This window comes from Anopheles funestus, chromosome 2RL, assembly GCF_943734845.2.
Source record: "Anopheles funestus chromosome 2RL, idAnoFuneDA-416_04, whole genome shotgun sequence".
Lineage (NCBI taxonomy): Eukaryota > Metazoa > Arthropoda > Insecta > Diptera > Culicidae > Anopheles > Anopheles funestus.
The window spans coordinates 19,640,651-19,662,286 of record NC_064598.1 but is presented as its reverse complement, the minus strand read 5'-3'; the positions used below and the strand labels follow the sequence as shown (position 1 = coordinate 19,662,286).

Genomic DNA, 21,636 nt, shown 5'->3' with positions numbered 1-21,636 from the left:
TTTTTTCTTCTTGTACATCCGCGGAACAGGTTGTTGAACGCATGCAATCGATGTGGCTTACATAACGCGAGGGTTCACCGTGTATGGTAGGATGGAATTCGTCTGATCACCCTTCTTAAAATAATCTTTCCGATTATAGCTATTTGGCATGTCGCAATCCCAAGATCTCTACTGCCGTACTCTTTGCGATAGTGGAGACGCACAGTGCTGTGTCATCGGTTCGTACAGAAAATTAACAATCATTCGGGCGTTCATTTGTTCAAATTTGCTAATACTCTCACCTGTACACCCAATGATCGATGTCGCGCAGGTCACTGCCAGCATGTACAATGTAAAGGGAACAACTATTTTAAAGAGTTTACGAAGAAGAGAAGAAAAAAAATCTTTCCCTCCACACCCATAACCAATCATTGAGAGTTGGTTGAATGTTGGTGATGACATCATATTGCGTACACTTTGGAACGTTTGGTAAAAAGTCCTACAGACATTCCTCGCCAAAAGGGCTGTGTCTTCGTGTTGTCTTCTCTGGCAGTGTCGATGGTATTATATATTTTTTTATTATTAGCGACACGCATGGTATGCAAATGAGATTCGATGGTCTTCGATATCTTCCAGTTGGAGATTTCCTTTCACCCGGTCAAATCTTGAGGGGTCAACCAACTCTTGACGATATGACCATTCAGAGCTGGCTGTGAGCTGGACGAAGCTTATAGCTCGAGTGCTTCGGCAGTATCTTCTAACCTTCTCTTCCAACCACTTCTTCTTATCCTCAAGCTTTCGTTCTTCAGAAGATACTCGAAATCGCTACATTGGTGCTATATCCCACCCAAAAGTGGAACTTAAATCCTTCCAATTTACGATACTGTCCCCTTTTCACGGCCCATTAGCATTAGGCTGGAATGTGGATACACTGACATTATGCAGCTGGATGAAGGGCTGGCTCCTAACGGAGAAACCCGTTCACAAAAATGTCTTTGTTTTTTTGGGATCTCAATAGAAAAAGGCACACTACAAATTCTCCCCACCTTTAAAACGGCACGGCACATCTCATCCGGGTGTGCATTCCCATACACATGTCACTTGCCACCCGGCAACTTCTGTCACCCAAAAAATGATACTCCTTTCTGCTGGCCAGAGGTTACCGAACTGAATGGCGGTTACTAGAAAGAAGCCGGTGACACCATTGCTTTCCTGTGGAGAAAGTTCCATAATTAGATTAATGCTAATCTAATGTTTAAAACACATGCCCTTAGTCACCCTCCGGACCGGCCGAATAGTATGATGTTAAGCAGGCTTATGCTGCTGGCTGCCTACGTAATAATCAAGATGGTTGTGAAATTTAACGCAGGACCAGTGGAAGAAAATTCACCCCGGCAAAGACCCTGAAAGTCCACCCGAAAAAGAGAAAAAAAAAACGACAACAAACACTAAACGCTATTAGTGGACACTGGGTGGTAACTTGGCTACAACATGAGGAGAGAATTCCAAGTCAACGCACCGCGACGATAATCAAATTTAGACCGTCGATAATTGGACAACATCAAATCGATAATGACACTCACACTCACACTCACACACACGCAGTTCACCAAAGTTTTTGGGACTTTGTTTTCTCCTGCGTTTCTTTCGCTTGCGGTGCGCAATAGCTTTGAAGTTGATTCGCCGAGGCGGTGAGGCAACATTAGGCGGTAAGCAAAACTGAGCAAACGCAAAGAATTCATGCACGATCGACAGAAAGCCACCGGGCAGCTAAAATCACGCAGCTGGGTGGTACGGGGTGGGTGAACAGTGTCAATGCGTTTCGTTTTTACTTCACTAATTGGAATTTGACCTGCAGCATAACAAACACCGCAGTCACAGTTTTCGCCCGAAATTGCTCACCGAACCACCGAACCGAAAGCCACAACGTTGGGCGCTGACCATGGCAAGTTGAGGTTACGTTTTTGCGCTTTGCTAGTTAGCAAATGTTATTTTTTCTTCTGCGGAAGCTCCATTAGTCAAAACAAAAAGCCACGGTTTAATGTATTTTTTTTTGTCGATATCATTTTGAAATGGAAGCAAAGTTTCAGTTTCAGCATAAGATAACTAAGCTCTTTTCAATGTTTAAATGAGACACATTAAAAACAGAAGTCTTCAAAGGATATCATTTAAAAAATATGCTTTAAGTCTTGTTGATCATTTACACAGGATAAAGCGTGTAAAGATGTTGAAAGATGGAGGTTGTTTGAATAAAAAAACTGATTTGTAAAAACTCCCAACTAATGTCTTCAATAATTTAATTTCAAAGACATACATATCTGCCGGTTACATTCATACACAGTACATACCATTCACAATATGCATAATAATGACACTTTTTTTTGGGCATTTTCAATACAAGCACAAATCACACGTATCTGCTCAAAACCATTTCTAAGCATTCATAAGATAAATACCTTCACACGGCAAATATGTTTCCCCAGCAAAAGGGCACCGGTTTTGTCGTCATGGAAAACCGGAAAACATCAAAATACGTCAACATCATCCGGCCAACCACGAGAGACACCACCAACAGCAGCAGCAGCAGGAAGGAGTATTCGTTGCAAACGGAACCCAATTATTTACATACTTAAACCCCCGGCATCGGGTAAAAGAAGCATTTCGGCGAAATTTCCCATTTACCAAGGAAGCTGAGAGAAATTCGGTTAAAAATAAAGCAAACCAACTACCTCCAAGATGGAATCGGAGAAGCAGAAATGTTTCATCGCGAAAAAGGAATGCATCCCAAAATTCGATACCACAAAACAGTGCGACCGCAAAAGTGGGAAACACACGCAAGAATTGTTAAATTAAATAATGATCCTATAAACAACAAAAAAGGGGCCAACGGTGAAACAATCAGAACCTACCGTGACGATTGCCGGATCTCGTTATAATTATGAGCATCACGTAGTATTCTCCTGATAGTTTTGAAGCGATCGTCATTTCCCATACAATCACACAATTTCCATATATTAAAGCAAATTCCACCCGCGGCCATTAATCGAGTACGTTCGAAGGTCACGGAGTATGTTCTTTTGAGGAAAGGAATGTAAATCCACTACTCGAAACTGTTGTTCGCATGCATGTGTCGAACGGTTTGGTAGCGGCGTTTTATTGCACTCATTTCCGAAAGTGGAACTTAAAACGATTGGCGATTGGCAATTGGGAAGTCCGATCGGATGCGTTGCACCATCGAAAGCCACAATCAAGAACCGATGGGTGAAGGGATATCGGTACGATTACAACAAACCTGTCCGAACTTTTTTTATGAAACTCATGGAACGCATATGCTGTCACTTGCATGCATGGTGTCCCAATTCTACGCGTTCGTTACCCGTCAAACCTCAAGGTTAAGCTGTGTGTCTTTCTTTCGCCTTTTCCCGCACAGTAAGGTTAAGATTGAGGTTTCCATTTACGTGTCTTACTATTATTCCCTTCACAACAACAACGGTTTGGTTGTAATTTATTTCACACTCCAAAAACACGGTGTGTTAATTGTTCAACCTTTGGAGGGAAGAAGCATAAATGCGCAACCGGGAACGCGAGTGAGAATTCGTATTAAATGACCTTAATATTTAACATTCTTTCTGGTAGGTAAGCACTGTACGCGTGTGGAGAACGGGAATTACATACAGTGTTTTTTTCTCCTTTTTGTTTCAGTTTTTAGTGGCTAATTTTACTGATTTTACTGCAAAACCTGTTATTAACCGGTATTAATGCGAAGCCGGATTGGTGGAGATTGTTGAAAGTGTCGATTTTGCGGCCATATTTATATATTTGCCGGCTCTGTTTTATTTCCACCATCAAGTCACGACGACTTCTTCCAAGTGCGTTTGCTGTGTTCGCATATCACTATTGTACATCCTTCAATCATTACTTGGCAAGTTGTATTCTTTGGACGTGGAAGAAAATATGAGTCTTAAATGCACGATATCTTGTACGAAATAATTGAGTTCGTGTTTTGCCTACAATGTAAGAGGAGAGTTCGTCTTGTTCGGCAAGCTTGAAGAAGCATGAACAAGAGCGTGTTGTTGCTTGTTTTGAGTCTTGCCAAGTTAAGACGCCCATGCAACTGTATCCACAAAACAGATATTACTGATATCTCAGTGAGGCAATAGCAACAGAAGTTAAACAACGCATGGAGAAAAGACATGTTACATGATATGTAACAAAAACAAAAAAGAGCATATTTACTAACTTGCCAGAACCCAAATTGACGTTAAACTGACAGTAGCTAAGTAACTTGGTTACATTAGAGCGCCCTCTATGGTGAAAAAAGAGAAGGAAAAAAAACGGTTCCAAAACTGTTATTCACTTACACGCATCCATTTTCCATCAGCTGGACCGTTATGTACATCCCTAAATTGATCAAAAAACACCACCGTTTAATTGTTTACACTATGCGGAGCGAAATTTGAATTTCTAATCAAGTTAGGAATAATTTTTCGCTCCCTTCTTACGCCGCGATGCGGTACGGATGCCGGCAGACCCGGTAGACGGTACAGCGCCGTAGCATCGCTTGCGTTCAATCCAATTAGTAGAACATATTTCATCAACCACCCGTGCACAAGAGAGTTCCGGGAATGCCAAAGACAAAGAGCGTATAAATGGACATGAAATCTCATGCTCGTTAATCAACGTATTATGGTGTGGACCGGGTACGGTGGGGACGGTTCGAATCGGTGGCACGGAAAACAACAACACCTCGCGTAATGGAAAATAGCTATCGCTTATCAAATTTCAGTACATTTTCACGCGCACCTTTTCTCATCCGAGCGCCCGGTTCGAAACATTCCGAACCGATGATTCGTTCCCTTTTCATCACACCCTTTTTTGGATCGTATGAAATAAAAAGCAGCATTAAAAAAAAACAAGCAGTCCAGCTCACGATTAGTTGTCGCGTCTTATGCAGTCGCGATGTGGCTCGTTGTTGCGTGTTTCGTAATACTGTCATCTTTCGATCGATCGAAAGACCGGATCGAATGAGCGAAAGAAGCAACACAAAAAACACAAACGCACAGACCAGCGTCCGTTCGGAAGGAGCAGATTTACGTGCCACCGTAGACAAAACCGGATAACTAAAGCGGAACTGGTTCGATAGTGGCACGACTCGCATAACCGGACCCACACCGGATACCCGGGTGCATAATCCGTTTCGCCGGCATCAGGTTCAAACGACCTCGAGGCATCCCATACACGCCCATGTGCGCGGTGGAGCAGGAGTTCCCAAAGCGCCACCACAATCGCCGAGGACGTAACGAAAGAAAAGAAAGTGTCAAAAAATAGAAAGCATAGTATAATTTGCATAAAGCCACCGGGCGGGTAAGGATGAAGGGAAGTCGATGATTGGATGATTGGATCCAGTTGATGCTTTCTCGAAGTTTTTGCGTGATGACAAAACTACTGCTCGCCCTGATGGGGGACGAACCAGACGTTTAAGATGCTGAAGTGAAGTTTCTCCATAGCTCGTGACTTCGACCCTCTAAGCTTAACCATAAGACACATGTCTGGAAGTCACGATCAAAGGTAAGGAAGAAAGGAAGACGACATAACGATATGTACACATTCAAGAATTACAATGAACGAGTACGACTTTTCTGGACCTGTTTCCACGGAAATGTTATAATCGAAAAAACAACAACTGATTATAAAACTTTAAAACAACACGGAAGAAACTACCAACGATTGTCCAACTCGCGATAGTAAAAACCATCTTAGTACCGTTTGTCAAAGTCCGACAATCCTCTATAAAGATGAAAGATTAATGGATTTGGTCGGACGGCGGGACATCACTGACATCTCCGGTAACCTGCCCGAGGAAAGTGTTGACTGATTGAAGATCGATAGATCAATCGTGATAAAGTGGCTTTATCCCAGCCAAACCCAATGGTCAACCCGGAGACTTCGTCCTGCCAACATACGAAATGAGATAAAATTTTAATTCAGTTTCACTTTCGAAATGGGAAAGATTCACACCTAGTTAGTTCTTCAATGTTTCAAGTTCACCATAACTCTTCGTTGCCGGTCGTTTGTTTAAGTGATCCCAGAAAAATTAGTCCATCTACCAAAGTGGATGGCATGTCCTCGTCCGACAACTTTCGTTTTCGACAAATTATCGCTACCACGGGACGAAACACAAACGTCGGGGGATGAAAAAAACCAACCGGAACCCAATCGACCTCACCAAAATGAACGGCCCCAGGACATCACCGCCTTTGATGGGCATCCCGTTCAAGAATTGCGCCAGCTTTACAGTTTGCCCAAAAGTAAGAAACGAAAATAGAAAATCAAGTGCCACCTTTCGCACACCAAGGGAGAGGAACTTGCGTTTGCAATGGAGCTCATTCCAACGGAGGATACACGCTTACTGCCGCATTATTGTTTTACCCTGGAGGAAAAATTCGCCAAATGATTAATGACATCTCCAACGCCACACGCCACCCCGTTCGCCAAACGCCAAAGCGTTGGGATTGTCTGCATTATTTATGTTTTGATTGCTTCAAAGTGCGGTGTCTGCCACATAGGGAAGGTTCGCGTGAATGCAAACAAAATTGAAGGGTTAAGACACCCCTAGCCACGGGTTCAGCACGGATTCCACGCAAAAGAAAACGTTAAGGTGGCAGTGAAACGCAATGCCCAAGGTACCAAGGTCTGCCAAATATGTTTGTGCTTGCTTCCGTGATCATGACATGGTTGCGCGTTAACTTTCGTTGCTTGCTATCAAAATTCCCGCACGATCCCACCAAGAGAAGATCCACGTAGTGTTGCTTCGGGGCACTGGTATGGGCAAACCTTGGAGGGAGATGATGATGGTCAAAAATGGATATCTTCACAAGGGGCAAAATCTGTCCAATTGCGATAAGCAGACAGATAAGCAAAACTGAGCAATACTAAGATCCTGGTTCCCAAGGTAGGTACACTGTCTAAAGGAACTTCAGGAAAGGAACGTCCATTTTCTTGGCGAGCGATAGTGAAAGTTACGCTTGGACCACCTCAACACCACGAAGAATTTTACAAAACCATCCAGAAAACGCAGCCCGTGTCTTGCAAGGTTGATGATTGATTAGCTTCACTGTCATGCCATTCGATGCACCCCCCGCCGATGACTTCTGTGGCATTAGAAACCTTTAACGGGGAAAATAGTGTGATCCCCGTTTGTGGGACTTCCGAACCGAAAACGAACCACAGTAATCTCCTGCCGGTTGTCTATTGCCAGGTGCACAATTCAATTACTGCAACAGAACCGGGGTGTCGTCCTTCACCGCGTGTGTGTGTGTTGTTTGGCATTTCGCCGGAACCACAACTAGGCCATACGCCATACTTTGATGCTACCGATGTGTCACTTGGCAGGCTTCATCTTTGAGGCGCCTTCAATAGTGACGATGCACGAGTGACTTCAACCGTCAGGCATTGAGTCAATCAGTGAACCATTCAATCATTCGCCGGGTTGTTTCGCTGGGTTGATTCCAGCCTTACATCGCTCATACCTTTAGGACGCTTGATCACGTTCCAGCTCTGGAGAGCATTAAAGCGAGCAGTGCAAAAATGCATTCAACAGGGCGTTCCCATACGGGAAACAACATACGATCAGTGCATCCAGCTAGCACTTGTACAGTTGAAGATGAAAAAGTACGACAAACTATTCACTAGGTCAAAAGTGACAGGGAAAACGCGACTTCACAATTTTCCACAGAAACAGTTACGTAGTATACATCATCCCTTGCAGGTGAATCTTGCGCTTCACTCAGTCGGTGTGGTTTGAAGATTGAATTCGATTTTTATTAGATAGCAATCTAACGCTGTGTGCAACAACACATACCGGGGGCACACGGTAGTGTTGAGTACAAAAAAAACCTTCCACGCTATATAACAAGCAGCTCGTTACACTGAGATGGGTCGTAAAATTAAAGTGCGCCTTAATGGAAACCTTGCCCACTATGTGTATGGTTTCGGGTTGGGAAAATGGTAGCAAAGGAAGACGTCACCCGTTTGTGCGAGTATGTCGCACCACCGATCGACAACGAACCGCAAAGCAAAAAGGGCCGATGCGGTTGATAACGATGATGAAGCTGTAAAGTTGAGCCACTCCTAATTAGGATTAGGTTTCGTGCGCACCCTTAGTACCCTCTCCTTTAGGACGGGAGGTTGAAAATAGGGTGGCAATCAATTGGATTATTTGATAAAATCAATAATAAAGTAGAGTCTGTACCGAGACATATAATTTAGTACCACTCAATCAACTGTGAAGTTTTAATGAGCAACCGAGGAAGCTAATGTTGGTGTCCTATTTATTTTTGAATAACCATTCCCAAGGGAAAGAGTGTGTGTAGGATAGATTACAGCTTATCGATAGGCCTTTTTTTAAATGGTTTGCATGTAATAGTTATCATCAAACTCATTATCAAGCTTAGTCAATTGCACTACTTTCACTCTCTCATTAAAATCAGTTATACTATTTGTTGTTTCAAAAATCCTTCCAAAGGTTTTGTTGCTTTTACACTTACCATTAACTTACCTTTTCGCCTTGTCTTTAATTCCCCCCCCCCTTCACATCGATGCTGTATTGACCCATAAAATTTTATACGGCCAGCCGTACGCTTTCCGTACTTCTTATCTAGGACAACACACGATCGCCGGTCAGCCAAGGAAAGATCGCGTATAAAATTGGACCATCTATCGGGCAAACTGGCAACCCTATGAACCGTAACGCATCCTTAATTAATTGAAAGCTCATAAATTATCATAGCACCCCCCGGAAAAAAAAATCCAGTATCATAAAACAATGAAGAAAGAAAACGCATGCAATCATGCTTCATGTTCCGACGCGAGCGGGAGAAAACTGAAACACAAAACCTCCTCAAAACAAAAACAGATACACAGCCACACACCATCTTCCATCTAAGTGTCTATTGGCCACTTGTTCGCAAAGCGCCACCCGAGCTGCTAAAAAAAATATCTCCCCCCATAATGACAGCAATTCGGAATCGGAAAACATCACCCACTATCGACAATACGGTAGCCAGTCAGGGCAAAAAAAAACTAGGGGTGAATTCAATTTTTCCTTTTGCTACTTCTAGTGCTGCGGATAACGAGTAGTTGTCGACCCACAACACAATAAACACCAAACAAAACATAAGAAAAATAGTGGACGAGAAGGAGAAGGGGGGGGGGCGTAGGAAACCACACGGAATCCGATAAAATATGGAAACTTTGGCGCTTTAATTCGACAGGAAAATTAATTTTTCATCAGCCGTGAGAAAACGTACCCGATGCTGATGATCGCGGGCAGAAGGAAAGGAAAAAGAAAACCCGTTCGCTACCTGAATTGGGTTCAATGAAAAGGAAGGGTTAGAAGCGGCTATGGGATGCGCCACTTCTATTTTCTTCCATCTCTCAATGTTTCGGGTGTTTTTCGTTTCACCTACTCGCCATTTTTCCGACCTGTAGAAGGCCCCCCCAAAACACAGACCTGTTGTCGGCAAAACATCCTCAATTAGCATAATAACCTTGAAAAACGATGCAGCATTCGGTTGTGATGGGGAGAGAGGAGGAATTGGTTGCAGCGAATTGGTTCCATGCCACACCGAGTAGCTGTGCACTAAAACCGTTGAATCGTTTGTGCAGAGGAAGTTTGCTTCCGTTTTCGCATTAATGCGTTGGCTTGATACGGATGATCGTGCCCCCGATGCCATCTTTTGTTTTCTTTCTTCTCTCGAACTTGACTACTTAATGTTTCGAGCAAGATTTCGATCGCATCGAACCATTAAAGTCCAAAAAAAATGCAATTAATCTAATTTTGATGCGATTTTTAACGGGTTTGAAAAACGATTGAACATCATTTGAATGGACTATTGAACTGTTGAAGATGTAAAGTATGTTGCGTGTGCTGCCATATCATATCGGTTTATTGTGTACAGGGTGGTTTTTTCCATCACTTTCAACACAATTAATTATTCAGAGAAATTGATTGACAGCCATTATTTTACGTTGTGAAATTTACGTATGGAATAAGTAAATTTTTTTGGTTTTTTGGTTTTGGTTTTTTGGTAAAATAATTGAAAAGAGCTTTTTTGAAGTTTAGTTGTTGCAGTAGTTGAGACTTAATAAAATTCTTGATGCACCCAGGAGACAAAACATCCCAGAACTATATCAATAATTCTCGCAGAACCTCCAGAGCTGTCTTCCTGCTGTATGTTATTGCTTTTATCGATTATACCAGCACCAGAAACGGGCACATCAGCGACACAAATAAGCACACTTCACACCCAATAACGGCCCGAATTCCATTAGCCAAGTGGTCACGGACGCTACGATTGCGTTTAATGCTGTTATGCCGAGTTCCCCCAACAGCCTCGTTACTGATACGGAATATATGAGTATTCTTCTCGCATAAGCAACTATTAGAAGATTCTGCCTTTTGCCTTCGTTAAAGGGGATATTGCTGGACACATCTGGGAAACTTGAATCTTGAATCGATTGTTGTCCACTAAAGTAACACAAATGTTAAGAACGATACACCAATGTAGCTTTGAAGGGTTTTGCTGATAAATGGTTTCAATTTTATAGCTCCACCAAGAAATCTTTTATAAAATAATAAGAAAACAAAGCCGTGTTGACTTCTGGGCATTTTTTGGGGGTTTTGAGAATGAATTTTACCTTCTTTTTTTGCCTATAAATATTACTGTTCATTGAGCAACATAAACCATTCGTTAGATCTTACGGACTATCTTATTTAGGTCCTCAGTCGAAATAGGTCCGTTTTAGATAACATCGGGAAACTCCGTCCACCTACCCAACAACCTTCTATTTCTGAGAGAGCAGAACAACAAAGACAAACAGAACGCACGTCCAATTTTCACTCCCCACAGTAGGAAAAACAACTCCACTTCGAGAGGTTTTCTACCCTCCGGGCGGTGTGCAAAACGAAGACTGCGAACATAAGAAGCAGCATCAACTTTGCCATGGATATGGGCCAATTATGGATGCCGAAAATATCACACACCTCTTACCAGGGAAATAGTGTCTCCAAAGGTGACGCCGAGGACGGAAATAAAGCAGACTGGTTGGGAGGATCTTGCCGTTTTTTTTCTTTGCTCCTCTCTCTATCTCTCTCTCTTATCTAACCATCTGAATAAAATGGAAATTTTACGCGTATCGGTACTTCAACAACAACAAACCGGTGACATTCGTTCTAGATTCTACCAAAAACGGGGCCGGCAACGTCAACGCAGGACATCGTACCATAATTCTGAACAACACACGCATTAAATTGGCTACTTCTATCGCATTAGTACGTGCCAAATGGTTTTTCCCCCGAATAAGAGGTGCAATTTCCTAACGGAACTGTTTAAAGGCAAGAAGGACGCGAAATGCTTGTGTAACAGCAGCAGGACATCAGATTTACCGGTGATGGTAAAGCCGCAAGCAATCATTTCACGTTTGGCTGCCACCAACGATATGCCGGAGGGTATGTTAAAGTCTTCGCCCACTAGAGCGCTCAAATTGGCTAGATGACTTGGTTGGGGAGGGTTGTTGACGCAAACGCGAATACCTCCTGCATACTCACCTCTGCAGGGACTCTACACAGGAACTCCACGGTACGTAAAGGATTTGAACTGCCGCAGCTGAGTAGCACTATATTTCACCATCTGGGAACCGGCAAAGAAAAACCCGAAAACCTAACTACCTGTTCTATTCGGTCATGGCAATAGAGGGAAAAGTTTTGGGCGCCATCTTTCTATAAGTCACCACCGTACGGATGGAAGATGAATTAGATTTATGTGTTACGTTTTCCGCTTTCGCATTCTTCGCATGATCCTGTAGGAACCCACCAGGAAGAAGGGGAAAAGAACTTGCCTCGGGATAACATTACCGGGGGGCCTCCTCTCGCGACGCTTTATTTATTGGCCAAACACAGCGTGGAAACAATTTGCGCTTCGTTCACTTTCCCTTTTTGGCAACAATATTCCTGAGACGACTCCCGTTCGGAGATGTTTGAAAATGGTTGGATGTTTTAGGTAGCCAATTTCTTACACTGCGTACTACTTCACTGTGATATCTATCTTAATAAATCGCAAATTAAAGCAAAAGGCACACCACCATGAATTTCCCTTCGCTCTTCGGTAATATCAATTGGAATATCGAAATAAATGCGCAGAATACGTACTTCAGGCATCATTAAATTTTATTCGAGTCTTGCATTTTTTTCTTGGCAAGCGCTCTACAGTCGGATGCCGTTGCTAATAGACTGAGTCGTAGTGAGTGAATGCGTGTTCGATGAATAAATTTAAGGAGAATGCTAGGAGAAATACACAAATATAACTGTTTCCCAAAAGCCAAGTATCTTGATCAAGGTGAAATGAAACAAAACAGATAATAGACAAGATAAGCATGATCTCGACCAGTTCTTTCATATCCAAGACCAACTATTCTTCTATGTTTTAAAACAGTCTAATAATGTAGTAGATACGAGAAAAAGAAATTGGAAAAAAAATTACCTTAACCTCAACCATATCAAGGCAAAGCCCAAGCTCTTGATCAATGATTTTGTTTACACTTTTCACATGTCTCGCACATACAGAATATTTTCCTAATTGAAACACTCAGTATGCAGTTGCCAAGTACTGCCACTGTTGCCATTGCCAATATTGCCGTTGACAACCAAATTTTCACCCGATTCTAGCACGTGCTAACGCAACCGTAACGCTCTGAGGGTGGCTTCTCATGCTCCTGACAGCATGAAGTCTATTTCCTTCAAAAGGCATTTTCCCCTTACTCATTGCTGTTTTTTGCATTTTTGCTTAGTTTTTGCTTCGGTCACGGTCTTGCATTTGCTTCCAATCTTTAGTACGCATTTCCATTACCGGAGCTAAGTTTGACAGTTGAAGAATTAATGGTACACGCAACGAGCTAATTAAAACTTTTTTTGACAGTCAGATTCTAGCACTTTTGGCTTTCAGTGTCGCTCCGGGATACATCAACACCGCGTGATATATCAAAGAATTACGGAGAACGATGGCGGGAAGAAAAGAATGATGATAAATTTCCTTATTTGTTGTCCCCCCAAAAAAAAATCTCGTCCAGGGATATTCAGGGATCTCCTCGAATCAAGTTTCAACTCTCTAGCTCTCGGGTGTATAAAAGGGAACTAGGCGTAAGGAACAAATCTAGAGCAAACCAAGCATTCGATACGCGGATTCAGGGCAACAACTTCAGCAATAGTCACGCTGGCAGGATCTCGGCCTCCGTGTCACACGCAAGCATCATGTCGCCAATTTTAACGCCAACAGCAGGGGAAGCGTAACATTATACTGGCGGACCCTTGCACACTCGAGTAACGAGTTCGCGAACAAATAAAAGCCAAAACTCGATCCAATTCAATTTCTAATGCAATTTCGATTGCCTGCTTCGAAACTGAAGAAGCGCCAACCGGGCAGAAAAGGCAGCGAGAGACGAAAGTTTCGTGTAAACACACAATCGAAAGGGCGGTTAGATTGGCGGCAAACTTCTGCCGGCACTTTTTTTTTGTTGCTTTGTTACTCCCTTCGAAGCAGATCTATCGATTACGTAAACACTGGCGACGTGGAGAGACATTGTTGTCTGTTTGAAAATACGACCACTTTCTCACGAGCACTTAGGGGGAGTTTGTTTGGTTTGTTTTTGTCTGTTTGTCTCGCGAAACGCATTTCCTAGGCGGCAGAAACTGCATTTCGTAGTGGGTGTACTTTGCTAAGAAAATATAAGGCTTTTTGGCATTATTTTAACTTTCCCCTATTTCTCATTTTTTAGAGATGGGCAATTATGTATACATATTTGTTTCAAAAGTAATTCATTTTAGATAAAAATACAATAAGAATCTGAATGTATTTATTTCGAAATTCCTCCGATACGATCCTTTAACCGAAAGCTTCAACCAGCTTTTTAGTATGACACAATTTAGCATCAATTTATCGCGGGAATTGGCCTAAATTGTTTGAAAATACCGTCCTAAAATTGAAGCTTTCTAACATGAAGTATTATAGACCACAATGTACCACTAACGTAATTTTTGGCGCCAAAAGGTATGCAATTCGCAAGTAAAATTACAATTTATAAAAAAAATAAAATTAGCCTTAATGAGTAAATAATTGAACTTCGAATAAATACTTCTTCGCACTAACAACATTGAGTGCAAAGAGTTATCAGCAATACTTAAGATAATAAATGAGTAAATAATGATTACTTCATGTTCATCTGGAAGACAAAATATCTTTAAATATCGGAAATTAAATTTTATGTTTGAACATTTCATATCGACAGTCTTTAATTTAATTTGCAGTAATGATTTTAAAAACCCCTCATTGGATTTTATACAGCTTTAAGCCAGAAAAAAATATCCTGTAATCAAATATATTTACGAACGTAATGCAATTACTTAAAAAGCTTCACAACCACCTTAAACATATCTCAACTTCCACTTTCAACGTTGCACAGCTGAATCTCAAGCTGTTCGATGAGAAAAAAACATCAAGTATCGTTTTGCTTCCGTAAACAGTTTTACGACACAACACATCAAACGACAAGCATTCCGTCAACGAGCTTCCCGAACAAGATTTCCACCACCACACCACTTTTAAGACCACTTTTCAATCATCATTTAGAAAGCACATGAACCAGTTACAACCACCTCTCAGTACTGAAACCATCATTGTTTTTACTGTTGGTCCATCTGCTCTTTCCCAAGTCGAAGCTTTTCGTTACAAACTAACCGACCGTTACAAACGGGAAAAAAAATCCTCCCTTGAGATCGTTTGACTTTTCCCCAAACCTATACCAAACGCTTGCCAGAGTTAGAGGAAAAATTCATTCAAACTATCGTCTATTTTTTATAAGGGGAAAGGGAAAAGGGGGGAAACTGTGGAAAAGCCCTTTTCGTTTTTTCACTTTCCATCTCGTTCGACATCCATGGTATGGCCATGTGGACAAAAACCGGTCTGCCGGGCACACATCAGGAGTTTAGGGCTTTTTTCGCTTCTCTCTCTTTCTTTTAGTGACCAGCTTCATCCTCGCGGAATGCACTTTGAGCAGCAAGAGTTTTCTTTTTCCTGCCTCTATCGATGCGCCCGCTAGTTCCGCTTCCGGCGTAGAAAACAGGCAGGAAGTTTGTAGTAAAAATCTGCATTTTAATCAAGTTCATTTTTACTGCATACGATAAACTACCAGCAAACTGCACCTGATAAGGCATTGCGTTTTTTTTCAGGGTAGGAAAAAGTTTTACCTTTAATTTTGTATTTTTTTTGGTGAGTTATTTAGCAAAAAAAAAAACATTCGTTTAACGATGCTAACTAATGGCACATTAAATTTCACGGCACATCAGAGAACCCGCGATACACGTCACGGTTCAAGGGATGAACAAAAAAAACTCCCCTCGAGTTGCATTAAGAGTAAAAGATCATTCCTTTCGATTTGGCCGCAGTTTGGAAAAAAAATCATTTGAACCCTTTCGCTTTCGTTATTCCCTACTGGGAATTATTTCACTCGAACCGATCACGTTCACCCGCAACCCTTCGACAATCCACCGTTAGACACTAATCCACAATAGGAACTCAGTGACGGTTAAAAGAAATCAAAGGAAAATCTTCACCCACCTTTGAAGGGTAGCAACGGATCCTGTGGGATTTGTGTTTCCATTTTGCTACTACCACTCCGTTACGGTACACTAAGTTTTTCAGTCTCACCCAACCAAACAACCAAAAAAAAAAGGTAGTTTCCACAGAAAAAAAAAGAAAAAAACGTGCATTTCGAAATTGCAAAACCAGAGTTTTCACCTGCCCGTGTCTACTTATGCGAGATTTATATCTTTTATCCTTTCCAACAACGAACCAACGAAAGAAAAACCCTTCGGCAAAGCCTAACAAAAGGGCCACCAAAAACGGTAAAGTTAGCAAATAGTAAACTTGAAAAGATTGCCTTTTTTTGCTGTTGGCTGTGCTGTGCCTTTTTCTCTCTTGGGTCCTATTTAGTACATGGGATCTACCGAAGACGTGCTCGCGGGTTAAAGAAGAACGGATAGAAAGAATATTTTAACTTCATCACAAATTATTGCCGCTCAAACTTTCTTCCATAGTAGTTTTTTTTCTCTCCCCCCCAATCGAAGTTAGGAAGTTGCATTCCAATCCGCGAGGGAAAACTAGACACTTGGGAAAAAGTATTATTAGTGTGAAAAATTGTTTTCCCATAATTTTTGCGCAAAACCGGGGGCGCAAAAGTTTGTTTTTCCAATTTTAAGCTCAATGTTATATTTTTAGAGATAGGAGAAGTAGTTTTAGTAGAATTCGCACTGAGAAAAAGTATATTAAGTATCAAGGAATAACTCCATAGCAAAATTTAAAAAAAAAAAATCATATATTTTTATTTATAAAATTCAACAGCAAGCAGCGTCTAGTTGAGCATCTAATTATACTAACCAAGTTAAATTTTTGGTTATTATGAGTTCATATACAGCTCTTAGAATACACTGTATACAGATATTAAAATCAAATATATACATCATTAAAGAACCCCACTATTTACTACTCCAACGCATAATTAAATAAAGCGACATTCCTTCACAACCGTGACGCAACTTCCTTTGGAGTATGCGAATACAACTTCACCCACCAGTAGTATCTACCGAAAAAACATCTCCACAACAACGCCTCCATCATTGTTGAAATATTTCCGTCGCAAGAAGTTTAGCCTTTTTTTTATTCGATGGAGTCACTCATTCTTCTCTCGAATACTTGGCTCGTCGGCACGTTGCCGTTTTGCAAGAATTTGACATCCAAACTATGCTAAAGCCTCGGAGCCGTCTAGCGACTCCCGGGTAAGCAGTGGCAAATGGTTGAAATAAGTTCCACAACCCGGCCACAACCTTGAAAACGTCAGAAAAAAGTGGTTTTTATTAATAAAAACGAACTGTTGTGTGATCACATTGGAAAACTTTTTACCAAACCCAACATACTAACACGATCAACATTAAAGCTTACGCTAACTCCCAACCTTAAGCGAATGTTTGATTCTTTAAGCCTGTAGCCTTATATTTTTGGGGGCCCGCAACTTCGCCCCAAAACAAATTAACATAAACATTCCTTCCCTGAACCCGCACACGGTCGGGTGGCGTCAGAGATTTCGTGTCTCAAGAAAATCCCTCTGTGTGTGTGTGTGTGTTTTGTTGTTTTTTTATTCTCCATTTTTTAAACAACCCAACCGGTTCCGTGCGATGAATAAGAAACGACCGATCAGTCTCATAACACAGCTTGACCCGCACCGAAAGATCAGGTTTTTTCCCCCCTAGAGACCTCCACATGTTCCCAGCAAAATGTCCACCCCTGCCTTACCATCCGCAAAACCGGTGTCCACCGCTTGTCTCGGTATGACATTTGGCAAAAAGGAAAAGATATCCCTATTTTTGTTTTTGTTGCTGGTGGGATGGATTAATACAAATAAAAACGGCCACATTTCGTCGGACACTCCGGTCGGGGGAGTGGTAATGTGGGTTCGTCGTTTGCCTCTTTATTAAATAAAATTCGCATTTCGTTCCTTTCCGAAAAGACAACTGGTTAACACTTTTGAAGACTACTTTCGGAAAGGAAAAGAACAGAACCATCCCCATCCCCCGTTCACCGGAAACGGGAACGCGAAGGTCACCCATTCGAGGTGGGGAGGAACTTTTGGGGGGGGGGGGGGGGGTGCTCCATTCCATCCGGGGAGTTGTTGGTGTGGTGCGATTCTTGCCGTGAAATGTTTAACCCATTTAAAATCGGAATCAACGGAATCCCGTGTTTGAACCCGATAAACCGATGAAGACCTATTGCCCTTTTATTCCATCACTTTGATTTGATGTTCCCCTCGTTTCGGTTCTCCATGCCAATCACTTCTCTCGTTTGGGGTGTATTTTTTTTCCTTATTCCCGAAGAGAGTTTACTATTTTTTTTTTTCATTGGATTGTTCACCAAGAAAACAAACGTACAGCATGATGAAAGCCCTTCCATTCGCTAGCCAAACAGACCATGTTTTGTAGGCAAATCAATCAATCAGCCCTGTTCTCGCGCTGAGCGGAATAAATTCCCACTGAAAGGTGGGAAAAAGCAAGGGCCAAAGGAAGAGGAGGTTTGAAACCCAAAGGGAATTGATATTGAAGGTGCAATTTAAAATGCAATCCACCGATCGACCCGAGCGAAAAAGGCTAAGACGAAGCACGCTGTATTGCCCCAGCAAAAAAGAAGGAAACTCACGGACTTAAAGGATGGATAGTGGTGGAATGCTAAAGCGAAACTAAAAAGCACACACATACACACCAAACCGGTAAAGAACAAATTTTACGCTTGCGTAGATAATAAATATAAATTGATAGTATAAAGAAAAAAAAAACATAGTAATTAATTAACATGTAATGATTTGTAGTGGTTATGAAAATTTTGTTCACACCTCCGTAAAACCAAACGGTACCAAAACCAGGCTTATTAAGTAAGTATAATTTATTGTTTGACTAAGAAACGGTTGTTTTTTTTCTAATTTAATTTTTACATGTTTTTGGTAGATAAAGCTCGGCTATGAGATCATGCGAAAAAAAAACACCGGAGAAGGATCTTCTGGCAAAGATATCTTCCAGCCAATTCAATAAAGCACAACGACACGTAAAAAAGCCAACCGAGTGATTCGGATAGATCGTATAAAGTATTGCAATAAATTCTCGGCATTACTTAAATCGTCCAATTTACTCTTCCCTGCCCAACGGGGCAAGAACGAGAAACCGCTAGAATTCGTTAAATTCACAACCAGCACCAGCAGCAGTAACCATGGAAGAAGGTGCAAAAGGAGAAGAGTAAAAGAAAAAAAACAACCCAAAATACCTCTTGAAAGAAAACTTCCGTTTGCCGTTTTGAAACTAACAACAGAGCACCCACAACGGCCACTTAAAGATTTTGGTTGCAGTTTTTCATTTTTTTTTTTTTTTTGGGGAGGTATTATTTCATCTCTTTCTTTTTGGCACATTTTTTATGACTCGTAATATGAGCAATCGAAGAGTGGGGAATTAGAGTAAATGATTCAAATCCAATCTGAAAGAATTGTGGCTCCACCGTTCCGTTTTTGGGATGAAAATTTATCCCGCTCATCGCAAGTGAGACAAAGGGTGGTTCCAAAAATCGCACATAAACCGGTGTAAACACTGGTCACGCATCGTCGCCCGCTTGAGGAAAAAAAACGCACAAACACAAACGATCGGATTTAATAACGGTGCAATCGCAACACTAGATAGCAACGGGGTCGACTTTTGTGCACCTGCCAGAATCCCGAAATATTTGCCAGTTTGGTACATGAAAAATCAGTCACATGAATCGAAGAAATTCAGGTGCACGAATCAAAACCGCGCGCTTGGTGACGAATTTTGAACGAAGTTAGACTGCGATCATTCTCACCACTTACCTTGTTTCTGCGACATTTGCTCCGCACTCACTATAGTGAGCGAATTGACGATCCGCCTCACGTCTCACCGGGGGTTGGTAAGATATCTCAGGTTCAGGTGTGTGGTTAGCTTCCTTCACCGGTTGACCTTTTCGGATTTTATTGTTTGGCTTGGGTTTGTGTGCGTTGCTTTCGATTAGCGTGTACCGATCATGGGACACGATACCAGAAGGTTAAAATTACAAGCCTTTTAACATTGCTTACTGACATTGAAGCTTCTATTCGATGATAGTTATTGTAGCAACACTGCAAACCGAACAATACGATTCACCTATTCGGTTACATCGATTATGGTAATTTTAACATAACACTTTTGATTCTGTCAAGAGAGCGTTGTACTGGCCACTAAAAATGTGCTTGATCTTCTTCTTTCATCTTCACCTCTACTAACACATTCGATTGTATTGTAATATACGCACACCGGGCGTGGGGAGCTTGATCTTTCACTTTCGTGCTTTCATAGCGCGATACACTACAACAAAACGTACAAAAACTCTTAATCTTCTCGACATTACACCGCCCAAAAAACACACTACATAAGTATCAGCAAATATGTTAAAACCATTTATCCCTTTCACTTTACGTACTGGTACGTTTGCTACGCAAACTGTTTTTCACGTACGAATTACAATTTCCTTTCTTGAGACACGCGCACGCACGTCCGACTCCGGAACTCGCAAAGTTTAAATGAAACAGCAGCGGAATCCTGTAACCCACGTTCAAACCGCCTGTCCAGCCGAAAGCAGCAATGTGTGCGTGAGCAAGCGCCGTTCGAAAGGCTTTCGAACGTGTGGCTATCTCTGTTGCGCACGTCTACTTAAAAGGAATGGAACGAGATGGATAGCAAACACGGCATTTGTTACTGTTGGATCTCAAGAGAAAAAGAGTGAAATCTGCTACTGTTTCCTATTCTGATATTTCTAATTTTTGAAATTAAGCATTTAGGATTGTGTATAACCAATATTATAGATTATTTATATAGATTCTGAATTGTATTTTAAATTATAGACATTTAATTTGTGTATATTTGTGATAAAATCGATTTCTTTGCCTTCAGGGAGTTATGAATTCATGGCTATTCATTTCGAACATAACATCCCGCGCTTTGTGTTCATCCGAGTAAGGCGCAGCACGTGGCATTTTGGCTATCTCTTTTGTGCCATAACATATCAAGAGCTAATATTTATATTCTTCAAAACTCTATACATAATAAACGTCTGTAACTTACTTGTCCCATCTATAAATGTTAAAATAAATGAATATTTTACATGAATGATTGTGATTGTACTCAAACTCTCTACACAAGCGCATTATTAAGGGTCAAATCAAATTAAATCATAACTTACCATCATGATGAAGCTTATTAGTTGATTTGTGTGAATATTACCACTAAGGAATAATGGTTGAAAATATATTTGTAAATGCTTGAAGTTTTTAACAAATAATGAAATCTTTTCAATTCATGAAATTTTAAATGAAAACCCGTTGGAAATGTTTCAGAAATATTTCAAATGTATTTTGCTGTAACATAATGCTGCTATAAAATCAAGACACGTTCCAAAATCGAACTGTGTAAACAGAAATCTTTAAAAATGTTCTCTCACTTTTTTGTTATAAGTTATTCTATGCATTAATTTCATTTATCATACTTTATATCAAATAACGCAACACTAAAAATCCGTTATGCTCTAACTGATAAAGCAAATAAAGACGATCCAAAATCCAAATGTTAACGCAGCACATGCATTTGTGATTCCACAATTTTGATACCTTAAAACCGAACCAAAACTATTATTTCATTTTGATCTCTTTATTTCCATATCTATATACAATGCTTAAGTGCAAGCCATTCCCATTCTCAACCGATCAATTGCTATATTCCATGGTAGCTCCATTTCCTTCCTTCCTTCATGCACCTACCTAGAATAATTTGTTAATCTAGTTCCCGTGAGGGAGTGTACACCACACGTATTAAGCACGTTTGCATTATGCTGAAGGTTGTTAAGTTTTCTTTCATCTATATTTCCATCATGTGCTGATGATCACTGCAGACAAAACTCGCTCACTCAAGTTTAACATATTTTCTCGTCTGCCTCCTGTCTTATCGCTCCTGTCCTTTTCACAGTCTTT

General features: G+C 41.1%; 1 protein-coding gene across 2 annotated transcripts in view; it reads right to left on the bottom strand.

Moving 5' to 3' along the window:
* LOC125763040 (uncharacterized) overlaps positions 1-20,248 on the bottom strand; it is an 89,710-nt gene extending 69,462 nt beyond the window's left edge. Inside the window, exon 1 of one of the 2 annotated variants that reach the window (XM_049425784.1) lies at positions 20,094-20,248. The gene's annotated coding sequence lies outside the window, so the exon portion shown is untranslated. The remainder of the gene's footprint in view (positions 1-20,093) is intronic. The other variant, XM_049425785.1, reaches the window with a different exon arrangement.
* Positions 20,249-21,636: the final 1,388 nt, after the last annotated feature.